General features: G+C 42.5%; 1 protein-coding gene across 1 annotated transcript in view; it reads right to left on the bottom strand.

The window, feature by feature from the left end:
• Window positions 1-15,064, bottom strand: part of fbxl17 (F-box and leucine-rich repeat protein 17) — a 178,010-nt gene that overhangs the window by 17,031 nt on the left and 145,915 nt on the right. Inside the window, exon 12 of the transcript XR_015858440.1 lies at window positions 1,521-1,655. The gene's annotated coding sequence lies outside the window, so the exon portion shown is untranslated. The remainder of the gene's footprint in view (window positions 1-1,520; window positions 1,656-15,064) is intronic.

Raw genomic sequence — 15,064 nt, 5'->3', positions numbered from 1 at the left:
TTTCATTTCCTGAAAGTCATGTTATATTATCTCCCATATCTTGACAACGAGAGAGTGAGAACAGATGCTAAAGAATACTTTTAATAATGTGTTCTAATACGTTGAGAGTAGATTGACATGTCTACAAAATATTTTCATGGAGTACAGCTGGATACATTTACACTTTTAGTCATTTTGTTTGATGAGATCTCAGATTTTCACAGTTGGTAGCCCACGACGGAAGGTGATTCAGTGTCCATAAATAAAGTCATGCAGATGAAAACATTCAAAATATACTACTTAAAGAATAAAAGAAGAAGGAAGGCCGAAATAAGAGTGGGATTAAATAAAACCTGGTTCAAAATAAAGAACTGTTTAGCTAGCGTCCAGTCACCACGCAGGAAGTGTTGAGACAAGGTGATCGAGTAGTTTTCGACTAACAATGTTCCTCCCCCAGATGAGCCCAAGACTCATCCTTCATCCCGCTCGACTTCCCCCTAAGACGGAGGCATTATGAACGATGATGTTATAATTATGAATGCGAGTATTTTTACACAAAGGGACAAGGGCAGAGCGGATCATTAGCGCCCATGTGCAGGTTGCGGGCACTTCGATGCTGTGATGCAAAAGTGGAGCAGACAGATGGGCAACGCCGCATCAGCAGCAGATGAGAGCCGATTGCAGCTCAGATAGTCGCTGTCATTAATCAAACAATGGTCGATAGCTCGCTGCACGGCCTTGATGGATCAGACGCATCTTCAAGTCTGCAGCGTTGGCCAACTCTACCAATTTTATCTACGCTGCATAATAGTGTAATTTTCCGCATTTTTAGACCAAACATCTAAGGGTTATTCCTCCATTTTTATTTACAAGCTTTTTTTTCTCAAGTGTGCGGTGGTTGTCGAATAATTCCAAAGCGCCCGGCATGTTTCGCTCGTTGATTTTTGAGGAAGGGGATCAAGACCAGAGCGATACTCTTCAATGTGTGACGGATGGACTTGTTTGCGTTTGCTGGTGTTATCCTGACCCCGCACAGCTTGTTCACGTTGCAAGTGAACACACTCGCTATGATGCTCGCTCACAAGAATTGTCGGACTCACATACTGTAAACGTCTGGAGGGTCAGAACAGTGTCATCCTCCCCATCTTGTTTTCTTTCTCTCAACTTCCTGTCTTGAACCTCCCCTCAATCTCTGGCCTAAAGCTGCAGGTCAGTTTCCCCTCATCTCATATTCTCCCTCTCCGCTACTCCTGACCTGAAGGCCTGAACTTCCGCTGCTACTCGCCATCGCTTCTCAGAGACACCAGCTGCGGTTTTAACAATGGCAGTACTGATGAGAGCCCATAAAGAGATTCCCCACAGAGGCACTGTAAAGGGGAATTCCTCTTTTATTTAAAGCTATTTCCCATATCCTAAATTCCATGGTACAACAACTTTTCATTATTCTCAAATCTCATGCAGCACAAATTCCGCTCACACACTATATCAAACATAGTAACCCGCCCGATTATCACTAACGATATGTTCCAGAGTGGACCCACCTGTAATCAGTGAGAATCTGCAATGGAGACCATAAAAAAAACGTGCCGGTTCTCCTTCTTTTCCTCTCTGTTTTCCGTTGAAGATGCCATGTGTGCTCGTTTCAAGCTGTATTTGTCATTCCTAGTTGAAGTTTGCTGTAAAACAGACAGAAAACAAAAGTTAATCAAACATTCGACCGAATCATAAACTGCAATTTAGTCTAATGAAAGTCTGATAGCTTAACGCTTACGTATAAAATGAATGCAATTAATCAATAACTGTGTAGTTTGAGATCAGAGACAACTTGGTTTTTGCTGATTTGATTCTAATAATTTTACAACTATATTTATACAAGTTGCACTACAAGTATGTAAATATATTGGTGAGTAATCATAAAATATTGGTGGGTAGTAGTGAGTAGCACTTGACTATTTTTGAGTTTCGAGGACTTAAAGCATCTCTATAGTAAATGACACTAGACTTTTTTTCCTGTTTACTTCGTGTTTCTTCTCCAGCTGCGCCGCACATTTGTCTCGCTGAGTGTTTTTCACGCTCTGACTCCAGCAGCGGTCCGGTCAGGCCTCGACCAGGCAAACTTATCACCCGGGCCGAACCATCTCCTCTCCATTACGCCACAAACAAATGGTTCTGTTACACCCATGTCTGGGCCCTGATTGCATTTCTCTTCTCATCCCTCACAGCGCCAACATGTGCCCTACTCCACTGTGATGTCCTCAGCTCCTCCGTTTTGTTCACCTCACTTTCTCTTCTACTTAGCCCTCTACCCCCTTGCTTGACTGCCTTTACTTGACAAATGAAATCTCTCTTTAACACATCTCCACCAAACATGTCTAATATTGTAATTGATCACAAACCTACACAGGAAATTGCTTCCAGACTTTTTTGTTTCGACATTCCTGTGGACAGGGAAAACCTTCTCCACAATGTCTTCGGGTAGGAATAGGACATATTTGATCCAACGGATTGCATTAAAATTAATAATGTAACCACAGGATATGCTTTTTAAGCAGAAACATGATGATAGATAAGCATCATATACGTCTAAATGGACTTGTTTACTCACAAACTGAAGGTCCACTGAGTTTGAAAAGCAGAGATTTGTTCCTGTTGACACAAATCCGTCGATAGGGCCTTTTAATCAAACATTCTTTCTAGCTACTTTGAATGCCGTAAAAACAAACATATTGACTCAAATGTCTCCCAGCAAAGGACAAGGTGGAAGGCGATGACAGACGTGTACAGTCAATTTAAGGGATGTGTGCTGAGCTCCACATTGGATCAGTCTTGGTTCTGTGAGGCTGCATTAATGATCGGGCAACGACGAGGATTACGATCCGTGTGCCCCCCCCAAATTTCTTTGTGTAGGTACATCGATGTGTGCGTGCAGCAAACACAGAGGTTCAATCACGGCTATGTTTTGTACGCTCTCCGCCTCTCAAAGGAGACGGACAACCTCCACAAGCACGGACGAGAGTGGTAGAAAAGCATTGTGGGAGGTCACCAGGGTTAATACAATATGGGACTGAGAGTTCTAAGGGAGGAATGTAAATGTTGTCTCCAAATGTCCTTCAAGTACACGTCTTCTGAAAAAAATGCATGTTCCTTGCACAGCGTAACATAAAATACTCAACACTTGTTTTATACATTTAACTGAATTGCAGCAAGTTTGAATTTATACAAATAAGATCAGAGCAATACAAGGAAATAAATTAGAGATCTGAAGGTCTGAAAAAACCCATCCGTCCGTCCATCCATCCATCCATCCATCCAGTTTGTTTGAATAAACTGGATGAAGATATTAGAGTGACTGAAAGAAGTACATTTCCTTCTCAAGTGCCAAGTCAGAAAAGAACAGTGGGCTATGAAATAATCTCCATTTTTTTCATCAGTGCGCTATTCATACTGCTCACAGCGGCCGTCTACAGCCTGCGGCAGCATTCCAATGGACTTGCCGCACCACGCCAGGGAACTGCAAGTTCATAACTCCAATGACGCACGACCTGTGCGAGGTTACACTGGCTTTCCATCCAGCCATCCATTTTATATCCCCTACAATCTTTCCGGTTGCGGGCAGCTGACGTCTACACAACAGTGACAATACCTATCCAGAGATATTTTTTAATTAATATTAATCAATTTCTCGGTATTAGAGCCATTCAATACTGTCTCAGTAGGAAATTGAAGAAAAAACCCCAGCTGTAATATTCTGCTAACTTGTCAAGATAGGTTATAAAGTAAATGCAATTTTACTTTTAGTTGTGAGATAAGTCTATAATTTCATCTTTTTTAAATTGTGTGTCAGGTCGTCAGGTCAGCGCTTGGCCAAAACATGGATTTATGACAAATCCAGTATACCTCAATTATTTGTAAGTTTTCCAGGTGCTGTTAATAAAACGTTGTTACCTCATCACAAAAGCATCCTTCACTCTTAGTGAAGTGAAAGCAGCCCACATTGCTACATTTACATTTGACACACTGGAGAACCACATTGATTCCCCCATACGACTCTCGGCGTGGAAATAAAAGGGGCCATTTCCAAAACAAGAATGTTTTTTTTAAATAAGGACATGTTTGAATTCATCAATATGCAGCTTTAACACCACAACACGGCTGCTGCCTCGCAGGAGAGGTCACTTTGAAGTGATTATTGTGGAACACGCTGTGTTTTATCTCCACACCAGCATGCCCGCATCACGTAACCACATTCCGCCGGGGTGACCAATTTACAGGTCGAAACACGGCACAAGAAACACGCAAGTTATTTCCACTGAAGCATCGGTTTCACTGGGACTTTCTTAAAAAGTGCATAAGAAAATCTGATTGATATCTGGGATGATCCATGAATCTTCTGAGTAATACGTTGGGAGGAGCCCTTATCCGTCAAACACGACTGTGAAATTGTTAAAATAAGAATGAAACAAATTTGTTATATTTTCTTGCACTGAATTCCCCCAAAAATATCTGCCCGAGTTCAAACAGTCCACTTCATCATTGCGATGATGTCCCCTGGCACACACTTGGCAATGATGACGATGGACATGATGGTAATGATCTTGATGATCATGAGCTTTTATCGGCGCTACTAATAATGGCGCGTCCTTTACGGCCGAAGAACATCATTGAAGAACCAGCGGCGGTATCAGGTTGACACCGGGGGTTCGAACCAGCGTGCGGCCGAGTGCGACGTGAAATCACATCAAGTGGAATGGATGCAATTGTGCTCATCCGTGCACGGGCTTCCCACCGCGTTCCCTCGTGAAGGGCATCTCTGAGTGTTAGGCGCCGAGTGTCAAAAAGAGTCGATGAGTTTGTCTCTTTTGAGTGATGAAACTCGACGGGGCTTTCGAAGGAGAAGCGTCAATTTAAACCTGGCTAATTCTGTCCGAAAGTGAAACATCCACTTCAGTGGATGTCTTTGTGTCATTTTGTTTGTGACGACTTCTTTTCTTGGCATTATTCAGTGGATGGAACCAATTTCCTCATCCATCAGGCGCCGGCAGACAGGGAAAAGAGGAACAGTGGTGGGTAGCAAGCTCTACCTTGTCTCCTTAATTAAAATAGCACCTTTTTGGAATGTGAGTCAGAATCCGGTCGATGGCGGTCCACCGCGGCCGAATATGAAAATTATTGATCTGCTTTTTCCGTCTATCGCCTTTGAGCACAACCGCACTGATGTTTTCTGTTGCACGCCGTCAAAGTCGATACATTTCTCCTTTCATCACTCGAACTCTTGCAAAGAGAGAAAAAGTCACTCTTGTCATCATGGAGAGAGATTTGTTATCCCGCCAGCTTGTCGGGGGAGGTCAGGCGGATCATTGCGTGGAGCGAAAAAAAAAGGAAGCAAAAAAAATGGGGAGGTGGTGAGGTTTCGGGTTAGACGGCCAGAGGTGAGAGCCAGTTTGTGGTAGGAAGGAAGGGCCGAGAGAGCGCCGGAGTCCAAAGAAGTACGAGTCGTGGCCGCAACCTCAACAGTCTGGCCAGAAAAGGTCACCCTCAAATTTGTAAAAAAAGAAATAGACAAATGTTTTTGCTAAGCTTGCTTTCCAGGAAGGAGGAACTATATTTGGTCATTAAAGTGCAAATCACCTGACCATTCAGCAAAGGGCAAAATAAAAATGTATAATTTAGTGTAGTAGAATTTAAAAGAGCCAAATGTTAAAATGCTTCAGCAAAACAGACCAAAGTTGTGTTTTCCTCTATTCACTCATCTCACTTTCCAGCTCATTCCGTCCCTCTTGGCAGCAGCTCGATCCGAGAAAACAACGGTGTCCTCACTGTGTGATGTCACAAAGTGAAGACACACCCCCGTACCGCCCCTGCAGACTAAACACACGCCCACTTTCTCAGGGCAACTGTCCCTGCAACGAGAGTTCACATGGCCTGTTTTAATTTTGCTGCAGCAAATAAATCACAAAATGTTTCACATACTAGTCATTGCCGGTAAATGATTGAATTTTCGATTTCGTTTTGGCTTTTCTTCTTTGTGAGTGGTCACTGAATGCATTTCGAGTCTACTGACGAACAAGTGCAGGATTTTAGTGAACCAGACATCTTATTTCCAGCCTTGAAGAATAGCCACAAAGATAAATCATATTTTTAAAAGTATGAGAGTCTTAAAGGTTGAGAAACTTTTCTTCTGTATGATTCTAAACTATTCAACAAAACAAGTCAAAGACCCACAAGATGCACAACTTGTACAAGAGGATTTTTTCCTCTACTTTGCACAATCCCCCTGCTGAACCTGGCCGATCCTGGATCAGAGTGAGCGTGTGTCCACAGGGGAGTCACTCTGAAAGAAAGGAAGCAAGAATACAGAATACTGGCAGATCACGAGGAAGCTGCTTGCAAAAAAAAAAAAAAATTGGATAAAAATCACTTGGCTGTACAAATGCTGCATTGTTTTCACTCACGCTCATTGCCAGCAACCACTCTAGCTTTACTCCAGCCTGATTATTGTTTTCAGTCTATCAGGTCTTAGCGAGTTGGGGTGGTGATCAGAAGAGAGGTGCGCTTGTGTGGACAGTTAAGTATCTGGATTAACCAACAGCCACAGGTCTATCGATGCCATTGGACTGATGAATGGAGTCCTGCACAAAGCTGTGTGCGCAACAGCCTTCTCGTGGCCTTTGCACAAGACACACTTTGATTAATTATCGGAGTCTAAGTTGGCTTGATTTTCAGGAAATGTGACCTGGAAAATAACCTATTGTCTTTCAAAAGTGATGAATCTTCACTAGATTATAGGTTAAATCAAGACGAATTGTTCGGGGAGGAGTTTATAATCCTTGTGTCACATTTTTGGTCTTGCAAAGGTATTTTTGTTCTATAATTGCTGACTGAGTTTGTTACATTAACTGTAATGTATTTTGATAAGTGGTTGACGAAAATGGTAAAAAAAATTTAAAAAAATGCGGAAAGTCTAAACTATGAAGGGTCCAGGGGGGAAAAAAATCAATAGAATTCATCTAAATGTGAGTCCTTTGTAGAGTATTAGCATTTAAAGAAAAACACTACTGATTCCCGTAATTTTACTGGATGTTTCCTCCAACATCCCGTACTTAAATGCAATTGTCTTTTTTTTTGTAACCTCAGTCAGCAACCCGAAAACAAGGCTCGGATTACTAATGTTTGTTTCCATGTTGCTCACCTTTTGCCTGAACTCAAGTGCAATCCACTTCCCACTAACCACCAACCGCGGCTTCCCAACCAGCAAACCTCAACCTCACGCAGCGACCTCTCTTCTGACCTGCCTTATCTGTTGATTAATTGGTTAAAGGAGAGATGAAATGCCAAGCAGCCATCCTGGAAACAACGAGGACAAGCCAATGAGATAAGAGACCCGGAACGTTCCGTAAAGCTGAAATAATGAGCTGGTGAACGACAGCCAGATGGGATGAATTCATCTTCGTTCATGGAAACATTCTGTGATTGTCCATCTCGGGAAGTTACCGTAAACATTCCATATGAACAGCACCTGCCAAGCAAAACCATCAGGCCCGTCAGATAATGATAGTTTAATGACTCCAGATTTTGTATAGACCTTAAATTCAAACAGTGGAACGTAGCTTGCTCCTCAGTTCCTATTCCACTTATTTGTGGTCCAAAAGGTAATTTCCAATAATCCTGCACACATCCATTTCGAGCTGTATTGTGGAGAGCTCATTCAACCGTAATGATTCAATATCAAAGACCTACTCAGGAGTTTAATATCCTTATAATTCCCATCAATAGAAATTAAAGCCATTCGATTTTGTAATCAATGTTGGTTTGCTCATTTTGGTAGAACCCAAATCCTCCCTAATTAGATTCCAACTCAGATTACTTAAATCGCACATTTTCCCTTAAAGAAAAAAAAATATGCTCACATTATAATACAAGGTTAAATTTGAGATTGAAAGTACAAATAAATACGAACGTGATCCCCAAAAAATGCTGACCTGTATTTTGCATATAGCCAAAAAAATCTCTAATCTGCAAACTTCTTTCACCAGTCTGGATATAATTATGCGTACAAACCGGTTCCTAAAATTTACAACCTCAGCTTTTTTTTGTATCAGACATCTTTCAGAAGAAAGTTATTCATTTAAGATATGACAGTGACAACTGTTTTCATTTTAATAAACGATTAAAATCACTATAATGTAAGAACCAAAGGGAAGTAATAAAGTGACGATAGCAATGGACTCAAAATGGAAAAAAATCCCCTCAAGGTTCCCTTTCCTATTGTTGTCTGTTATTGAGCTACAAACAACAGGATCTTTAAAAATGCAAAGAATAACTGTGAGGAGATAAGCTGTCAGTTTTTCACCACCAAATTAACTCCCTAATCTATTTTTTTTTTCTTTTAAATGCTTTTACAATGGCGGTCTTCTCGACACTAGTCACGTTGCCACTAAACACGGTGCCAGCATATTATTGGCCATGGAGAAAAAGAGTGCAGCCTTCTTTTGATCGAGCTCTTTCCAGCTATAAATGGACGCCATTAGACGGGAGCAAAAATAAGTTGGATGTCTCGTCGATCAGCGCTACAGTCACCAGGCCATGCACCTACAGTACAAACAATAAAGAACAATACACCAACGTAACGACTTTCCTATTAAGCAGACAGAGGCAACGTTGAGAAAGAATGAGCTCAGCTGTCACAAAAGATTTTTTTTCTTTTTTTTTGGCTATTTCTGCACCACGTCGCGCTGGGAAAATGGGGCTTTTGACTGGAAGGCTGTTCCTTCAACTCCCTCGGCTGGGTACACGAGGGCAGAGAGAAAAGAAAAGCACCAGCACATTCCCATGTAGCTTTGGTGGAAGTGACCCTGAGTGAGGCAATTAACACCCGGCCGGCCAAGTATAGGAATGCTCTGTGAACAGCAGCCGGGGAACCTTGGCTCCCGGAGGCGTGAACGCGTGGAACTAAATGTGGGTGAAAAGGGGCCTCTCTGAAAAGCAGTCACACGTGTTATTCGGCCAAAGCAGACAGCCAAAATAAAGGTAAATTATTTTTTTTTCAAAGCACACGGTTCCTTTAGAGTACACATGCTAAAAGCCTTGAACATAGTCAAAAAGATTTATTTAAAATTGTCTGGCAAGATACGGGACATTAATTATTTTCCAAATGGAGAATGTAGGGAAATGAAATTATTCCATTAGCCTAACAGCATAATTGTCATTGTCAATAATCTTTTTTGAAAATTCTTAGAAATACAAATCTTATCTAGTTCTCAGAAATATCCTTGTGAACGGTGATCATTAAGTACGTGAAACTTTGGAAAAATCCCGTTCTCACAAGGTTGCGCACAAAGAGGGAAGCCGCAAGTTTCACATGACGTGCAGTTGGATCGCTGACATTTTCGTCTGGATTTCTGCATATTAGCCACCTTGGTCTCATAATGTTTCCAACATAAGCCAAAAAGGCGCATAGCAATGAGCCTCATTATTGCACAGGTCAGAGGAAAGAGCGGCGAATCGTACCGCTTGTTAATTTCACACCTCTGTTTTTTTTCGTCGGATTTTTGAGTTGTTGCCGCTCTGATTTTCATAGCGAAATTTCACACAAATGTCCAACTCACGGTTGTATCATCAGCAGACAGCCGTGGCTTCTTCCTAACCTTCAGCCCCCACCTTGGGAAATCACCCCGAGCCTGTCCAGCCAACAGGCCGTGAAATACACACCCCTGGAAAAAAAAAAGCGAGGTGGGTGTTTGGGGGCGTTCAGAGAGGTGGTGAGTTGTGAGCTTTTGGTGATGGAAAAGGAGCAGGGAATTCTGGGAGGCAAATGAAAAGTGGAATGTGTGCGTGATTGTTGTGCGAGCAGCGAGCCGGGTCGATTGGATGCTTTGAGTGGCGAGAGATGGAATTGAAGTGGAATTAAACGGACACTGGGACCGGAGAAAGGAAGGAAAGGGGGAGGCCGGGCAGGCTTTGAAAGGAGGTCCACTGGGGTGGGTGGGAGGCGCACGCTTGGCCTTGAGTCTGGAGCCCCGTCACGCCTCACGTCCCGGCGAGCCACTTGGGCCCGTCGCTCCAGAGGGGAGTTGGCCCGACCTTTGTTACGCCAGAGAAGTGGGGAGTGACGAGGCATACCGGCATGTCTGACATGTCAGAGCAGTTGGCCGGGAGACCCCGACGCCACTCGGGTCTCGACCTGACCATCTGTAGCTCCTGAACAGGCAAGGATTGTTTTAATTGATGAAAACCACACGGAGGATGTAAGATCCACGGAGCAGACAAAGAGACGTCAGTGAAATCATGTTGAAGAAATGTACGTCATGTTTTTCCAGACAACATACGGGGCAGACACCGTGTCCTTGAGGGAACGCGATTGGGATTGTTAACGTCTGTGTGCAAAGAAAAATATCCATCCATTCATTTTCTTTACCGCCTGTCCTGTTCGGGGTCGCAGGGGAGCCGGAGCAGATGCCAGCTGACTTGAGGCAAAAGGGCGACTACATCCTGGACGGGATGCCAGTCACTCACAATAAACGTTAAAACACTTGCACAGAGCATGGAGCAGATGCAACCACCTTTACGTCACTCACCAGACCATTCCCTTAACAGGCACATGTGTCTTTTGGTTGAATTACAGTGAATAAAACCAGGTCGTATTGATTTGATTGGAGGATTCACCCTTCCGTTACGGGAGTTACGAATCATGCCCAAAGATGTACATTATAAAACGTACAGCCGTCACTTTCTGTGGGCATTAAAAGCAGGATTGCAGCAGATAACTTGCATAAATCTAAAGTAGGCTGTGCTCAAATTCTTGTGCTTTCAAACTTACACTAAAGTAGAAGGGTGGAATTACACCTGATATAAACAAGAGTTACTGAAATGTTTTTTTTTGGTGAATTTGATAGAGGAAAACGATTTGTGAAAGAGTGGAAACAAAACTTATTTTGAACATTCTATCATCACGTTTTGGGACACCTTGTCTTTTTATCCAACGCAAAGAAAAATGTGTTCCTTAAAAAAACACTCAAAGATTTAAGTCGATAACAAATGGAGTAGTGGTAGCTCTAGTAAATGAAAGATTCTTCTTGGGTTGGGGAGCTGAAAGACAAAACAAATTAAACGAAAATATGATCATACCCGAATTTTGCACTGCTCACATCCCTGCTCGGATGTATTCTGTTCCCAAAACAAGTTCTCTTTAATGACATCAAGCCAGAGGGGAAGTGATGAAATGGTGCAATTACGGAACCATTAGGGCTATTCAGGAGAAGGCAGGTGTAAAATTTCCAATCTGTGCACCTGCTGAATCTTCAATGTGCTCTTGCGGGAGTTTCCTGTTGGGAGGTAGGACCAAAAATATCGACAAAAGACAACATGCAATTCATCTCCAGCATTCATCCAATTTCCTTGAGTCAGTTTACAGTGCAAAACTGTAGACGCTAAGTAATTCCAGGCAAATGTGATGGACTAGATGTTTAGAGATTGGGAGGAGGAATCCCAAGATATTCTTTATTTGATACGGACGCAGTAAGGAATTTGCAAACAATGGCGTAGGGGAGTGTGGGAATTCTTAAGTCATCTCCTGTTGGGCCGAAGATTCATTTTCATTTCCCAAACAGTTTGTGCATATTAATATTCATGAAGTGCTTTGAAAAGCGATGGCGGTCAGTGATGAAAATGGGTTAGCACCCCCCTGCAGATATGGGAGGGGGTGGGTGTGATGAGGGAGGGAGGGAGGGGGGGGACTTTGTTGGATGATGAAATACTCCCAATCCACGACCTTTCCGTTCTAAAGCAAAGATTTGCACAATTAACTACTTTTAAATGTCATCCTCCTGCCACATCTGCATATCGACGGTGAAGCTCGCATGGAAATGAGGCTGTTGCTAAAGAAAGCTTTTGTCTTCCTGTCCCATGTCGGGATTTCTTTCTACATTTTTTTTGCCAGGATGTAAATGTAAAAGTGTGGATATCCTTCTCATTAACCTTTGCCTCAAAGAAACTAGTCCGAGCTCCACCCTAAACGCTGCAATTAACTCCCTTGAGGGTGACAGAAAGAGCCGGACAATGAACGAGAAAGTGGGCAACGTGGGGAATCACAGGGACTTCATTATTCTCGTGGACACATTCGAACATTCTCTGCAGTCGGCGGATCTTAATGGGAGGATGTTAAAAATGGAGTGGATTAACAAAGCTCATTTATTTTTTATCTTCAGTAGGATGAATCGGAGCCCGGCTTTCATCGGGGGCCTCGGGTCAGAAGGCAAACCGGGTCCCGGTCTGTCACGTTCCAGTCCAATTTCCAGATGCAGTTACTGGGAGGCAAAGTCCTTCCCAAACTTCCTCTCCCCAAAAAGCAAGCAGCTGATGTAATTCAAACAAACTCCAACTGAGCACTCTGTGGGTCCCCTCGAGGGCCGGAACAGCACATGCTCCTTGAGAGTCATGAATATCTTCTCTGGGTTGGCTCTTGCAGTGTCAGTTACAAAGTCAACCCATTAACATCTTCACAATTCCACGCTGCACTTTGCCCGATGCAGAAAAAACAAGAGGCAATATGCGAGAGGGTGAGTACCAGGGAGCGAAAATACCTCATGGTCCTCTGGGGACTGAGGGTGAGAACAGTTTATGATGATGGACAGGAAATATTTTTCCTTTATATGTTGCAATATTGAGGCTCTCGGAGCACTGAGGCGAGACTCACCCCCACGCAAAAAATGATTGACATAATTTCCAAGAGAGATGAAGAATCTGTTGGGAGGGGTCAAGGGTGAAGCGGTGGAGCTGCCAAAGGAAAGTTGAGTCAGTGCGGAGTGATGAGGATGAAGGGAAAGTCTTGGCGTATCGGGCCCGCCGCAGTCGGCCGATGGGACGGTTAACGTAACAATGACGGCCAGGAAGGTATGGAGAGAAAACAGACGTATTGCTGTGGAATCACACATGGGAAGAAACACGAGAACTGCTGATGAAACGTAAGGCCCAATGTCTTAAACCGTCTTCTATGATCAATTCTCAAGCCTTATAACTTCTTATATTATCATATACACTCTATTCAATAATTCAAATTTATAGCTTCCAAATGATCAATGAATGGATTTGGAGACAGTCACAAGAAGGGATCATGTCACATAAATTATGACAAAATGTACTGGGGGGGGACATCTAATTGCCATGCATTGGACAAGTTCAAATAAACAAAACATGACTTCTGTAACTCCATAATGTTGTGTTGCCTGTTCCACTAAACTTTCAATTGATCAAATTTGTGCTCACCAAATTTTCCATACCAAAAACTGTCAATCTCCAATTTCCCATCCGTTGCAAATCGTTGGGACAATCCATTCGTGAGAGAATACACAATTTAGCACCCACTAGTATTTGGGATCTTACCTCCAGCCTACAATTCATATACATCTGTTATTTTACAGTACTCTAACATCCTTACAGGTCCAACATGATACCCATGGACCTGCGTGGTCAGTGTCAGTTCATTAAAAATGCAACAAGCCCATGTAAATTTACACAGCTTAATTACAACTCCCGCTCGCATTTCTACCTCGCCATGTGACATTTCCTCCGTTACACTCGCAGTCTCTCAAAGCGTCCGACGCCTCCTTCCACCTTGATGAATATTGCAGAGGTCCGAGGAGTGCGAAGCATTGATGGAATCCACCTCAATCAGCCAGGGGAATCGATGGCATACACTCACATTTGCAGTGGGGCTAATTGGCAGCATTAAAATTCACCAAGCTGCATAATTTACCCAAGAGAGAAATGGGAATGTGGTGCAGGGAGATCAGCTCATTTGTGGCAGAGACATTAAAAGCCCTGTCGCGGTGAAAGGAGAAGGCCTTAAACAGATGAGGAGGCAAAGCCAAAGGCCAGATTATTCATGTCTCGGCTTGTCACGCCTAATGAATGTACAAGCCATCCTAAGAGTTTTTTTTTTTTCTTTTTGCAGAAAAGACATTAAACCCTCTTTAACAGGGGGGGAACATATTTGACCGTGACTGTCAATGACTGCCGATTTTCTTTTATACACCACTGACATTATTGCATTACCACACGGAACTAATACACTAATTCAGGATTTACCTGTGGACCGGATCTAAAATGAAACATTCATTGCTGGGAAGATACAAGTTCCTCATCGTGTCTGATGCCATACCTCCCATTTTGTCATACATGAGTATGGACGAAACAAACAAAACAAAACAACTGTGATTGAACAGGAGTTTTTTTTTTTAATCTTTTGTGTAGACTGATTGTGCCTCTCCATTTCATTTTAGAAGTGAAGCAGATTGAAGAAGACAAGAGATTTTGTTTTGTCAATTCAACAAAAGGAACCAGGAACGTTTAGGAACCCATTGTGCATTTCAATCACTGTGAAGTTGGGTTTAAATTTACCTCCAGAATTGTTTAACTAACTTTGAGAAGAAAAAGCCTATAGTCACGGGGGAGTGCTTTAAAAGGTCTGGCATGGTTTAAAACGTTTTGTTTGTATATGTACAACTGTCATGATTCATTTTCAAAAGAAAATAATTCCATTAAGAGACTAAATATCATAAAAATGACTGCAAGCGTCAGGGTTGTTGAAGCTTTTTCTTTTTTCCCCAGTAGATGGTGAAAAAATAAAGCAAGATTGCAAAGACAAAAAAAAGACAGCTGGAGCAGCTCCGACCAGTGACCACATAAACAGCAAATGGTTGGACCGGCTGAATGTTGTAACGCACCAGTGGCCTAATTTGTATAATTTCCTCGGAGGTCTTCATTTGTGGCACAAACACAACCGGAACAGAACATTTTAATTCCCTCGATTGAGACATCTGTTTAGTCTACTGTACTACCGAAGGAGTTATTCTAGTGATTTGCTAAACTAAATTTGGCATTAGTTTAGCAGTTAGTAAAGCATCTCGTTTATTTTCGTTCATTTTTTTGCTTAAGGCATATTCTTGGCTAGTCTATTACATAACAATATAATGATTGGTTGGTAGATTTATACAATCTTCTGCTGAAATTGTACGACAGAAACTTTGTTGAGAGCTATTTGTATATTAAGTGACCTTTGGATGTAATGGCCGACATGCTGGTGTCCTCA

The sequence above is a fragment of the Syngnathus floridae genome, chromosome 5, assembly GCF_059516105.1.
Source record: "Syngnathus floridae isolate MCC-2025c chromosome 5, RoL_Sflo_1.0, whole genome shotgun sequence".
Lineage (NCBI taxonomy): Eukaryota > Metazoa > Chordata > Actinopteri > Syngnathiformes > Syngnathidae > Syngnathus > Syngnathus floridae.
This window is presented reverse-complemented; position numbering and strand designations above follow the sequence as displayed.